Below are 11,571 nucleotides of genomic sequence, written 5' to 3' on the forward strand. Positions count from 1 at the left end.
TTGAGAGCCACGGGGCTGTCCGGGCTCGATGCAATTGGAGAGGGTGCTTCGGAGCCAGACAGTAGATAGCCCTAGTTAAATCCACATTCCAGCAGGCCACCAGGGAATCAGCTGAAAGGCCATCAACATGGGATAAAACATCCCCTACCACTCTCTGGAAACCATTTTGATCCATTAAGTGGTGGGGGTGGACCATCCAAATCAGTTCCACCTCCCTGCAGAGGGGAAGGGTCGCGTGGGTTCTTTTGCACCCAGAAGAAGGCAGAACGGAGGTGGAATGGGGTTGAATGGAAGGGGGGCAGGCCTTGCTTATATGTGCTCCGCTGGCGAGCGCGGGGGCTGGGAATGGAACTCCCACGCAAAATGGTTCCAACTTTTGCATACATTGCTTAGCAAAGAATGTTAGTTACCTATTCACCAATGTACAATTGCTGCTGTCCCAACTGGTGCCTCGTTGCTCTTCTTTTTCTGATGTTGATTGTTGACTTCTGTAAGTTGTTGTTAGAAGCAGCCTATATATGTATTTCGGCAAGGACATTTTGTTATATGTATTCAATGCCTCACTGATGATGATGATGATGATGATGAATAAATAATATCTGCTCACCTGGGACTCCAAGTAGGCAACCGTTGTTGCATGGCGCAGCCATGGTGGGTTTAAGAAGGCTGCCATCTTTCCAGGTGTGGCCTGGGGAGGGGATGGCTGGCACTGCCCACCTCTGACTACGTCAGACTCTCAGGTAAGGGTGAGTAGTGCCCACTCACCAGGTGTCGGCTGCCCTCTGGGCCGATAATTTAAAGCTCCACTCCATCATAGTTGTAACTTGAAGCTAGATGTGGAAACAGCACTTTCTGACTGAAATAAGTATAAAATTACAGGGGCATGAGGGAAGGAAGAAACGATGTGCGGGGAGTGAGTAGTGTTTTTCCAATCTACAAGTGTCTCTACTAAATACTTCTGTTCCCAGTGAGTGACAGTAAGATGCATACTATTGAGCATTGAAAAGCTACCCTTCTCCCCCAAATTCTGTTACTAAGGAGACTTGAAATACGGGCAGAAAACTACTTGAAATAATGAAAACACCACTTGATTGTCATTTGTTAGAAATATTATTTTCATCAAGGAAATAGACTTCAAGGGTGCTCATGTCTCAGACACTCAGACGAGGACGAACCTCGATGAAAGCACGACCCTCACTTAATGCCAGATCATAAAGCAGCTTTGCAAATAGGAGTCAGCACTGGGGCCCCAAAAGGGGGCATCTAAATACCAATTCAAATGTGAAGGCTAAAGCCAGCCTTTCCCTAATATTCTGCTTTATTAGAATAAGGGCCTTGAGGGGTTGGTGTCAATGCATTTTCATAAAACTGCACAAAATTCCAGAGAGCAGCCTGTCATTCATATCTCATCTTCTCCCCACAAACGTGTCTTGACTATTAGTATGAGTATCTCAGCACATCTTTTCATGCTACTTTCTTAGGCATATGTTAAAACATCTCCCCCAAAATTGTGAAAGTGACCAATGTATTTTGTAATCTTGTATATCTTACAGATAGGGAGCAAGTAGTGATTAAACAATGTTTCCTCTCTTGTCAGCTAACTAGAACTCCTTCAGCTAAGGATGGAAGAGAAATTGGATTCAAATGTTCACCCTCAATTGGATTCACCCTCAATTTCTCATTGTTCCAATCTTAAATACTGTTCTTCACATTTTGCAGCAATTTGTTTTACTATTTTACTATTTTGTTTTAGTATTTGAGTGATAATTTCTCCTAGAAAGCACATTTTATATGCAGCTTTGACTAATGTACACATAATGTAAGCGGTTCTCTCTAATATAATATATTTTTTGCACAATGTTTCCAGTACCATATTTATTTTTATGCATACTTTACCCTTGTACATGCATTTTGGTAAACATTGTGCTTGGAAAACTATACCACAAAATTCAGATAAGTGCAGATTTTGAAAAATAGCTGTGTTCTGGCCTTTGAGATCCAAAATTGACAGATTCTTCTATCTCTCCCCTTAGCCACAGTGAGTTAAACCTGTGTTGTAACCGCTAATGAATGTTTCGGATATGATTCAGCAAATATGTTGGGTGAGCATCTTGAAACACTGAATTTATATTGATGGGGGCTGCTAAAAGATCACTACAAATGTCAAGTGCTGGCGTGTTAAAAAGATCAGTACTCCCAGGATTCAAAAAATGTAATTAGAATTTGGCATTGGTTTAAGTCAACTGATGACCTGCCCTATCGTTTAAATTTGTTTCTGCTGTTGTTCTAAAACGTTGTATGTTCTTGCATGCAATTATTAAGCAGTTTACTTGCATAAAAAGCCTGACTAAAAATGGTTGTTCCTTTTAATTTCACAGATTGAAACAGTCAGTTTTAGTCAGTTCCATGGAGCTCCAGGGCATCTATGGCATCATCCCAACTTGTCCTTTGAAAAAAAAATGCAACCTAGGCTGATTTTTTCCTAATTTGCAACCATGGCTTGCAGGATCATGGAATAATCCAAACTATTTGGATGCTGAAATGAGTTACAGTTCGCCTCAACTCAGGACTGGATGGCAGGGATTAACCTTGTGCGAGGCTGAGGGTTCTCTAAATCATTCAAGTAGTGGTTTAGTGCTATGTTTGAATTATAGGCCTTTTCATTTTTCTATCTGTGGGTGGCTTGTGGGGCCACACAATCTCTACCCCAAGGTTAATTCAGGTTTATTCATGTAGTAGCAAACCATAAAATCACCAGTCTGTAGCAGACAGATGATGGGCTGGGTGCAAACCTCAGTAATTCTTGTAAAGAATATGAGTATTTGTTGTTGTTTAGTCATTTAGTCGTGTCCGACTCTTCATGACCCCATGGACCAGAGCACGCCAGGCACTCCTGTCTTCCACTGCCTCCCGTAGTTTGGTCAAACTCATGTTGGTAGCTTTGAGAACACTGTCCAACCATCTCATCCACTGTCATCCCCTTCTCCTTGTGCCCTCAATCTGTCCCAACTTCAGGGTTTCCAGAGAGTCTTCTCTTCTCATGTGGTAGCCAAAGTATTGGAGCCTCAGCTTCACGATCTGTCCTTCCAGTGAGCACTCAGGGCTGGTTTCCTTCAGAATGGAGAGGTTTGATCTTCTTGCAGTCCATGGGACTCTCAAGAGTCTCCTCCAGCACCATAATTCAAAAGCATCAATTCTTTGGCGATCAACTTTCTTTATGGTCCAGCTCTCACTTCCATACATCACTACTGGGAAAACCATGGCGTTAACTATACAGACCTTTGTGGGCAAGGTGATGTCTCTGCTTTTAAGATGCTGTCTAGGTTTGTCATTGCTTTTCTCCCAAGAAACAGGCGTCTTTTAATTTTGTGACTGCTGTCACCATCGGCAGTGATCATGGAGCCCAGGAAAGTAAAATCTCTCACTGCCTCCATTTCTTCCCTTTCTATTTGCCAGGAGGTGATGGGACCAGTGGCCATGATCTTCATTTTTTTGATGTTGAGCTTCAGACCATATTTTGCACTCTCCTCTTTCACCCTCAATAAGAGGTTCTTTAATTCCTCCTCACTTTCTGCCTTCAAGGTTGTGTCATCTGCATATCCGAGATCGTTGATATTTCTTCCGGCAATCTTAATTCCGGTTTGGGATTCATCAGCCCAGCCTTTGGCATGAGGAATTCTGCATATAAGTTAAATAAGCAGGGAGACAATATACAGCCTTGTCATACTCCTTTCCCAATTTTGAACCAATCAGTTGTTCCATATCCAGTTCTAACTGTAGCTTCTTGTCCCACATAGTGATTTCTCAGGAGACAGATGAGCTGATCAGGCACTCCCATTTCTTTAAGAACTTGCCATAGTTTGCTGTGGTTGACACAGTCAAAAGCTTTTGCATAGTCAATGAAGCAGAAGTACCGTAGATGTTTTTCTGGAACTCTCTAGCTTTCTCCATAATCCGGTGCATGTTTGCAATTTGGTCTCTGGTTCCTTTGCCCCTTCGAAATCCAGCTTGCACTTCTGGGAGTTCTTGATCCACATACTGCTTAAGCCTGTCTTATAGAATTTTAAGCATAACCTTGCTAGCGTGTGAGATGAGTGCAATTGTGCGGTAGTTGGAGCATTCTTTGGCACTTCCCTTCTTTGGGATTGGGATGTAGACTGATCTTCTCCAATCCTCTGGCCACTGCTGAGTTTTCCAAATTTGCTGGCATATTGAGTGTAGCACCTTAACAGCATAATCTTTTAAAACTTTAAATAGTTCAGCTGGAATATCATCACTTCCACTGGCCTTGTTATTAGCAGTGCTTTCTAAGGCCCATTTGACTTCACTTTCCAGGATGTCTGGCTCAAGGTCAGCAACCACACTACCTGGGGTGTACGATACATCCACATCTTTCTGGTATAATTCCTCTGTGTATTCTTGCCACCTCTTCTTGATGTCTTCTGCTTCTGTTAGGTCCTTACCACTTTTGTCCTTTATTATGGTAATCTTGTTTCTTTCATATCTCCAATTTTCTTGAACAGATCTCTGGATTTCCCCATTCTATTGTTTTCCTCTATTTCTTTGCATTGCTCATTTAAGAAGGCCTTCTTTTCTCTCCTTGCTATTTTTGGGAAATCTGCATTCAATTTCCTGTATCTTTCACTATTTCCCTCACATTTTGCTTGCCTTCTCTCCCCCGCTATTTGCAAGGCATCGTTGGACAGCCACTTTACTTTCTTGCATTTCCTTTTCATTGGAATGGTTTTTGTTGCTGCCTCCTGGATAATGTTACGAGCCTCCATCCATAGTTCTTCAGGCACTCTGTCCACCAAATCTAAATCCCTAAACCTGTTCCTCACTTCCACTGTGTATTCATAAGGGATTTGGTTTAGATTGTATCTTACCGGCCCAGTGGTTTTTCCTACTTTCTTCAGCTTGAATTTTGCTATAAGAAGCTGATGATCTGAGCCACAGTCAGCTCCAGGTCTTGTTTTTGCTGACTGTGTAGAGCTTCTCCATCTTTGGCTGCAGAGAATATAATCAATCTGATTTCGATGCTGCCCATCTGGTGATGTCCATGTGTTGTTGGAAAAGAGTGTTTGTGATGACCAGCTTGTTCTCTTGGCAGAAGTCTATTAGCCTTTGCTCTGCTTCGTTTTGAACTCCAAGGCCAAACTTGCCAGTTGTTCCTTTTATCTCTTGACTCCCAACTTTAGCATTCCAATCCCCTATAATGAGAAGAACATCCTTCTTTGGTGTCATTTCTATAAGGTGTTGTAAGTCTTCATAGAATCGGTCAATTTCAGTTTCTTCAGCACCCGTGCTTGTTGCATAAACTTGGATTACTGTGATGTTAAAAGGTCTGCCTTGGATTCGTATTGAGATCATTCTATCATTTTTGAGATTGCATCCCAGTACAGCTTTCGCCACTCTTTTGTTGACTATGAGGGCCACTCCATTTCTTTTACGGGTTTCTTGCCCACAGTAGTAGATATGATGGTCATCCGAACTGAATTCACCCATTCCCGTCCATTTTAGTTCACTGATGCCCAGGATGTCAATATTTATTCTTGCCATCTCATTTTTGACCACATCCAGCTTACTGAGGTTCATGGTTCTCACATTCCAGGTTCCTATGCAATATTTTTCTTTACAGCATTGGATTTTCCTTTCGCTACCAGGCATATCCACAACAGAGCAACCTTTTGGCTTTGGCCCAGCCCCTTCATCAGCTCTGAATCTACTTGTACTTGTCCTCCACTCTTCCTCAGTAGCATGTTGGATGCCTTCCGACCTGAGGAGCTCATCTTCCAGCGTCATAACTTTTATATGCCTGTTGTCTTTGTCCATGGAGTCCATCTTGGGTGGCCCTGCACGGCATAGCTCATAGCTTCTCTGAGTTATTCAAGCCCCTTCGCCATGGCAAGGCAGTGATCCATGAAGGGGATTCTGAGTATTTACAACCTATTTATTAATATTTTAGAGCCAATAATGCTTAGCTGAAAGCAATTATGTTGGCCCAAAAGCTTTCATCATGCTGGTATGCCACCCTACAGTGTCTTATCATGTTAACATAAATTGTTTGTGGGAGATCACAGTAGGAGCTTCTGAAACTACAGTGCCATCCTGTGCATGTTTACTGAGCCTTATTCCTAGTAACATGAGCACAGGGTTGCTGCCTTTCAACCAGTAATAATAATACTTTTTTATAAACTGGAGTTGCAGTTTTTTTTACTGTTTTATATATAGCTTGATTAATTATCTGGTTAAATACTCTTAAGAGCTCCTCTTTTTGACTATATAAAACATTAAGTTAATTCTTGTCACACCAAAGTATAGTAAAATATTTGTACTGTCTTAATTGCTCTGTATTCTATCTTGAACACTCGTGGTTAAAAGTAAAATCAAATAGCCTAACTGAAACAGTATTCTTTTTGTCATAAATGAGGTATTTGTTTATTCCCCTCACAAGCTCCTATAAAGTGAAATGAGAAGAAATCTTAGCAAGCAGGACATGGTTCTCCCAAAGCACATACATTTATTCTATTTTTGACTGGTCCTCTACTTAAATGCAGATTGGAATGCCACAATAAATCAGATTACTCACTAATTTTTGCAGTACAGTTCAAAAAGTGTGGATAAAGATGTGTATCTTACAGAAAGAATGCATTGAAAAATGCTTTGAAAACCATATGAAATGTGTCTCAGGAAACAAATTCATTCAAAAGGCATATTTCACCAGAAAGTAGAATAATTCATAGAATCACAGAATCATTGGAAGGGACGCCAAGGGTCATCTGGTCCACCCCCTGCAATGCAGGAATCTCCACTAAAGCATCCATGACAGAAGGCCATCCAACCTCTGCTTAAAATCCTCCAAGGAAGGAGAGTCCACAACCACCCAGGGGAGACCATTCCACTGTCTAACAAAAAGTTATTCTTCATGTTAGTTGGAATTTTATTTCTTGTAACTTGAAGCCATTGGTATGAGTCCTACCCTCCAGGGCAGGAGAAAACAAGCTTTCTCCATCTTCCATGTGACAGCCCTTGAGATATTTGAAGATAGCCATCATATCTCAGCCACCTCTTTTCCAGGCTAAAGATTTGTTGTTGCTGTTGTTGTTTAGTCATTTAGTCATGTCCGACTCTTCGTGACCCCATGGACCAGAGCACGCCAGGCACTCCTGTCTTCCACTGCCTCCCGCAGTTTGGTCAGACTCATGTTTGTTGCTTCGAGAACACTGTCCAACCATCTCATCCTCTGTCGTCCCCGTCTCCTTGTGCCCTCAATCTTTCCCAACATCAGGGTCTTTTTCAGGGAGTCTTCTCTTCTCATGAGGTGGCCAAACTATTGGAGCCTCAGCTTCACAATCTGTCCTTCCAGTGAGCACTCAGGGCTGATTTCCTTAAGAATGGATCACTGCCTTGCCGTGGCGAAGGGGCTTGAATAACTCAGAGAAGCTATGAGCTATGCCATGCAGGGCCACCCAAGATGGACAGGTCATAGTGGAGAGTTTTGACCAAACGTGATCCACCTGGAGCAGGAACTGGCAAGCCACTCCAGTATCCCTGCCAAGAAAACTCCATGGACAAAGGCTAAAGATACCTAGGTTAAACATACTGTTCCTCATAAGGCTTGGTTTCTAGACTCTTAATCATCTTGGTTGTCCTCCTCTGCACACCTTCCAGCTTGTCAACATCCTTCTTAAATTGTGGTGTCCAGAATTGGACACAGGATTCCAGGCATGGTCTGACCAAGGCAGAATAGAGTGGTACTATCATTTCTCTTGATCTGGATCCTATACTTCTGTTGATGCAGTCTAGGATAGCAGTAGCTTTTTTTGCTGCTGCATCACACTGTTGACTCATGTTGTGGTCCACTAAGACCCCTAGATCCTTTTCACATATACTATTAGTAAGCTGCATGTCTCTCATCTCATATTTGTGCATCTGGTTCTTCCTGCCTACGTCAGAACCTTACATTTATCCCTACTGAAATTCATTTTGTTTGTTTGGACCCAGTTTTCCATTCTGTTAAGGTCATTTTGGGGACGCGGGTGGCTCTGTGGGTTAAACCACAGAGCCTAGGACCTGCCGATCGAAAGGTCGGCGGTTTGAATCCCCGCGGGGGGATGAGCTCCTGTCGTTCAGTCCCAGCTCCTGCCTACCTAGCAGTTCGAAAGCACCCCTAAGTGCAAGTAGATAAATAGGGACCGCTTTCTAGCAAGAAGGTAAACAGCATTTCCGTGTGCGGCTCTGGCTCGCCAGATGCAGCTTAGTCACGCTGGCCACGTGACCCAGAAGTGTCTTCAGACAGCGCCGGCTCCCGGCCTCTTGAGCGAGATGAGCGCGCAACCCTAGAGTCGGTCACGACTGGCCCTGATGGGCAGGGGTCCTTTTACCTTTTTAAGGTCATTTTAAACACCAATTCTGTATTCAAATGAATTTTTCACGCATTAAACAAAATCTGGAAAAAACAAGGTAGAGTGAGCCCGTCATGGAGCACACGTGAGACTGCTGCTCTGTCCAACCTATTTCATAGGTGAGCAGCCCCTTTGTGATTCTGCTCTGCAATTTCAACTGTAGCATTCAAAGAAAAATCTGCTCGAAAGAGTAGATCTCTGTTTGTATTTTGTATGTCTCATTTTTGGAAGGAGTCTCATAATGTTCCAGCATTGACACAGTTGCTGGTAGCCTACAGATCACAGAAATAAACAGCATTCCCCCCCCCTTCACGTTCACATCACTGGACTAAAAGTGAATATATACTGCCTGGAAAAAATGTCTTCTCTTCTATCAGATTACCAGTGTTCTGTTTTTTGAAAATGCTGTTTGGGGCCTCCATTGCTTTTTGCTGTGTAGCTTTTCCTTTGCAACAGATTGTCACATTTTTTCAGGGTTACCTGTATCTTCTTTGCTTGAACTGGCTTTATTCTCCTGAGCAGCAGGGCTATTTTTCACAGGCCATTTTCCCCTTAAATGTCTCCACCAGAATTAGGACTCAGTGTTGGAAAGGAAGGATGAACCATGGCTCATGTTTCTATCAGATGTACTCATAACCAGGGGAGCCATTTCAAGTTTCTGTGAGTGTTACCATTCACTCTGCTAGCAAGGCAGTAATTGGACAGTCTTCTGATTGAACTCCCTTAGGAAATATATACCTAGTATATTTCCAGATGAAATGGCACTGCAGAAGGGACTTTGGATAGCCACCAGTCTTGCGTCTCATCAAGAGGATTACAGCTCTATTAGTATGGCATCCAGTGTTATCATTAGTGTTAATTCTGGGGATCAGGCCAAGTGCTAGCATGGGAATGAAATACCAAGACTTGCCCCTGACATTTCCCGACCCTCTTTTCACACTGTTCAGCATTGTTTTTCAACAAATTAGATTGATAGATTTGGGGGTGGGGAAGAAATGTCCCTTTACTTTATGTTTCTGTTTAATAATTGGCAGGTTGTATCTCACAGTCCCTTTGCTTGGTACCCTAGGAATTACTGTGGCAGAAATAATAAGAGCAACAAAACCATTTTGGCTCCAAGGCAGCAATGTAACAAATTGAGCCATGCTAATGACTAATTTGTGTTTTCAGTATCTCTCTGCTACAGAAGAGAAGCAATAGGTAATTTCTTTGGCTTCCCTTTCTTCAGTTTCCTCTTACTAATAAAAACAAGCCATTGCATTATATTTCCTCTTCCCTCAGCAATGTCAGGCACTGCAAGTCAGACTGTGTGACCCTAATGGAAAGCATGTAAGGCATGTTGTGTAAGTCTCAAAGTTGAAGCACTTTCATCCCAAGTGTGTGCATAGAATGGTTTAGCAGAGAGTGCAGCCATGGGTAGCCAATCACTTGATCCATCACTGGCAGCTTCTGCTGGCATAATCTGGGTAATTGCGTTTGACTGCTGGTATCAAGAAAGACAAATCAAGAACTTACGTAGGCAGGACCTGTTTCACTTGGAAACCTGCTCAGAATTAGGGATGTGTCAACCACTGATAAATTTCACTAGCCTTATCAAAAAGTCTTTTGGTTTTCCTTGACATTGAGATGTTTCATCTCGTATGAAAAAGCATTCCAGTTGTGATCCAGCTGTTACATATCTGATATTAGGCCATAGTTGAATGGATCAGGGAAAGAGTTACTAGGAATCCAGAAGACAAGGAAGGGAGTTCCACCATGGTTTCAACTCAAGCTCAGTTTCTTATCTGTGTTCTGGGCAGAACAAGATATTCTGACTAGGCGTGGCAGAGGAAACAGCCCTTGAGATATAGGAGGCAGCTCCAATTTTCCAGAAGCCCAAGTACACTACGACTACCCAAATGCCCCAAGAAATCTTCATATGGTCAACTGCATGCAAGCAACAAAGATTTGTTAAAAAATATCTCTGTGTCTGATTGATTGATTGAATCTTATTTGCGTCAGCCATCAGCCATAGCAATAAAACAACAATACTATATACAAAGAATAGTAATAAAAAGTCAATTCTATAAAACACATTTTAGGGTTTTGAATCAGTAGTCAAATAGTGGATCTTGTTCTGATTGCCCCAGCTAAAAACCTTGCAACCTTTGCTGTCACCTGCTCATCTTGATCTGCCAAGAGAAAGGACACTTTGGCAGTGGTTGGGCGACCTGGAATGGACAATAAAAGGGGGTGATAATCTCATTCCTCAAGTTTTTATTAAGAGTGCAAGCCAGAAGGGCATGTACCACCGATTTGGTACTGCCATCTCCACAGGGGCATAAGCATTTTTGTGTGTGGAATCTGTTGGAATCGTCCCTTGAGTACAGCTGAGGGCAATACATTCAAACTTGTGACAATAAAAGCGTGCCTATGTTTTAGAATTGCTAGGTTATACAGATAGGGTGCCAGAGAGTCAAAATGGGAAGGTGGAAAATAGTCATACTATGGGCAAAATTTCCTTATTGTGGCCAAGAGGTTCTGTGTCTGATTTATGTTGTGGGTAGATATGAATGTTGGGAAGGCATAGACATGCATGCTTAGGGAGATCATAGAATCATAGAGTTGGAAGAGACCACAAGGACCATCGAGTCCAACCCCCTGCCAAGCGGGGGTTTAATTCAGGGCAAGGATGATTTTGATGGTTTCCTCCCAGGTGAGTTCATTGCTCAAAGTATGGGGTGCTTCTGAGTAATTAAAGCTACTTGGGGTGGATAAGTTATGGGTGCAGCCTGCAGGAGCTAATTTCATACAACCATCTGAGATGGATTCACCTAGTTCAAACCTGTCCTGAGACTCTTTGGGCAGCTGTGCCTAGCCTAGCATGTTGCTTTGATTGCAGATTTCCCCAATCCATCCAGATTATTTTGTTTGAGTGTTCTTAAAACCTGCCCAATCAAGCATGCATCCCCTTCTGAGTGTAATATTTCCTAGTTCAGATGTAGCATGCATCTGGTGTAAGGGACATACCCCTTTTGGGGTGGGTGATGTCTGTGCTGTGCTTAGCCTGCAAAGGTGTGTGTGGGGGGGGGGTGTTTCTTTCCTAAATTTATATGTCTCTCCACTAGCCTGATTCCTGAGAAGCCCATAGGCAGTGCTAAAGAATTTCACTTTTATTTAGTGCCCC

At 42.6% G+C, this 11,571-nt stretch overlaps 1 long non-coding RNA gene across 2 annotated transcripts in view; it reads left to right on the forward strand.

The window, feature by feature from the left end:
* LOC310675432 overlaps positions 1 to 10,345 on the forward strand; it is a 49,657-nt gene extending 39,312 nt beyond the window's left edge. For both annotated transcript variants that reach the window (XR_014510146.1, XR_014510147.1), the window contains exon 3: positions 10,205 to 10,345. This is a non-coding gene — a long non-coding RNA (uncharacterized lncRNA). The remainder of the gene's footprint in view (positions 1 to 10,204) is intronic.
* Positions 10,346 to 11,571: the final 1,226 nt, after the last annotated feature.

This window comes from Podarcis tiliguerta, assembly GCF_965153285.1.
Source record: "Podarcis tiliguerta genome assembly, chromosome: 4".
In the NCBI taxonomy this organism is placed as follows: Eukaryota; Metazoa; Chordata; class Lepidosauria; order Squamata; family Lacertidae; genus Podarcis; species Podarcis tiliguerta.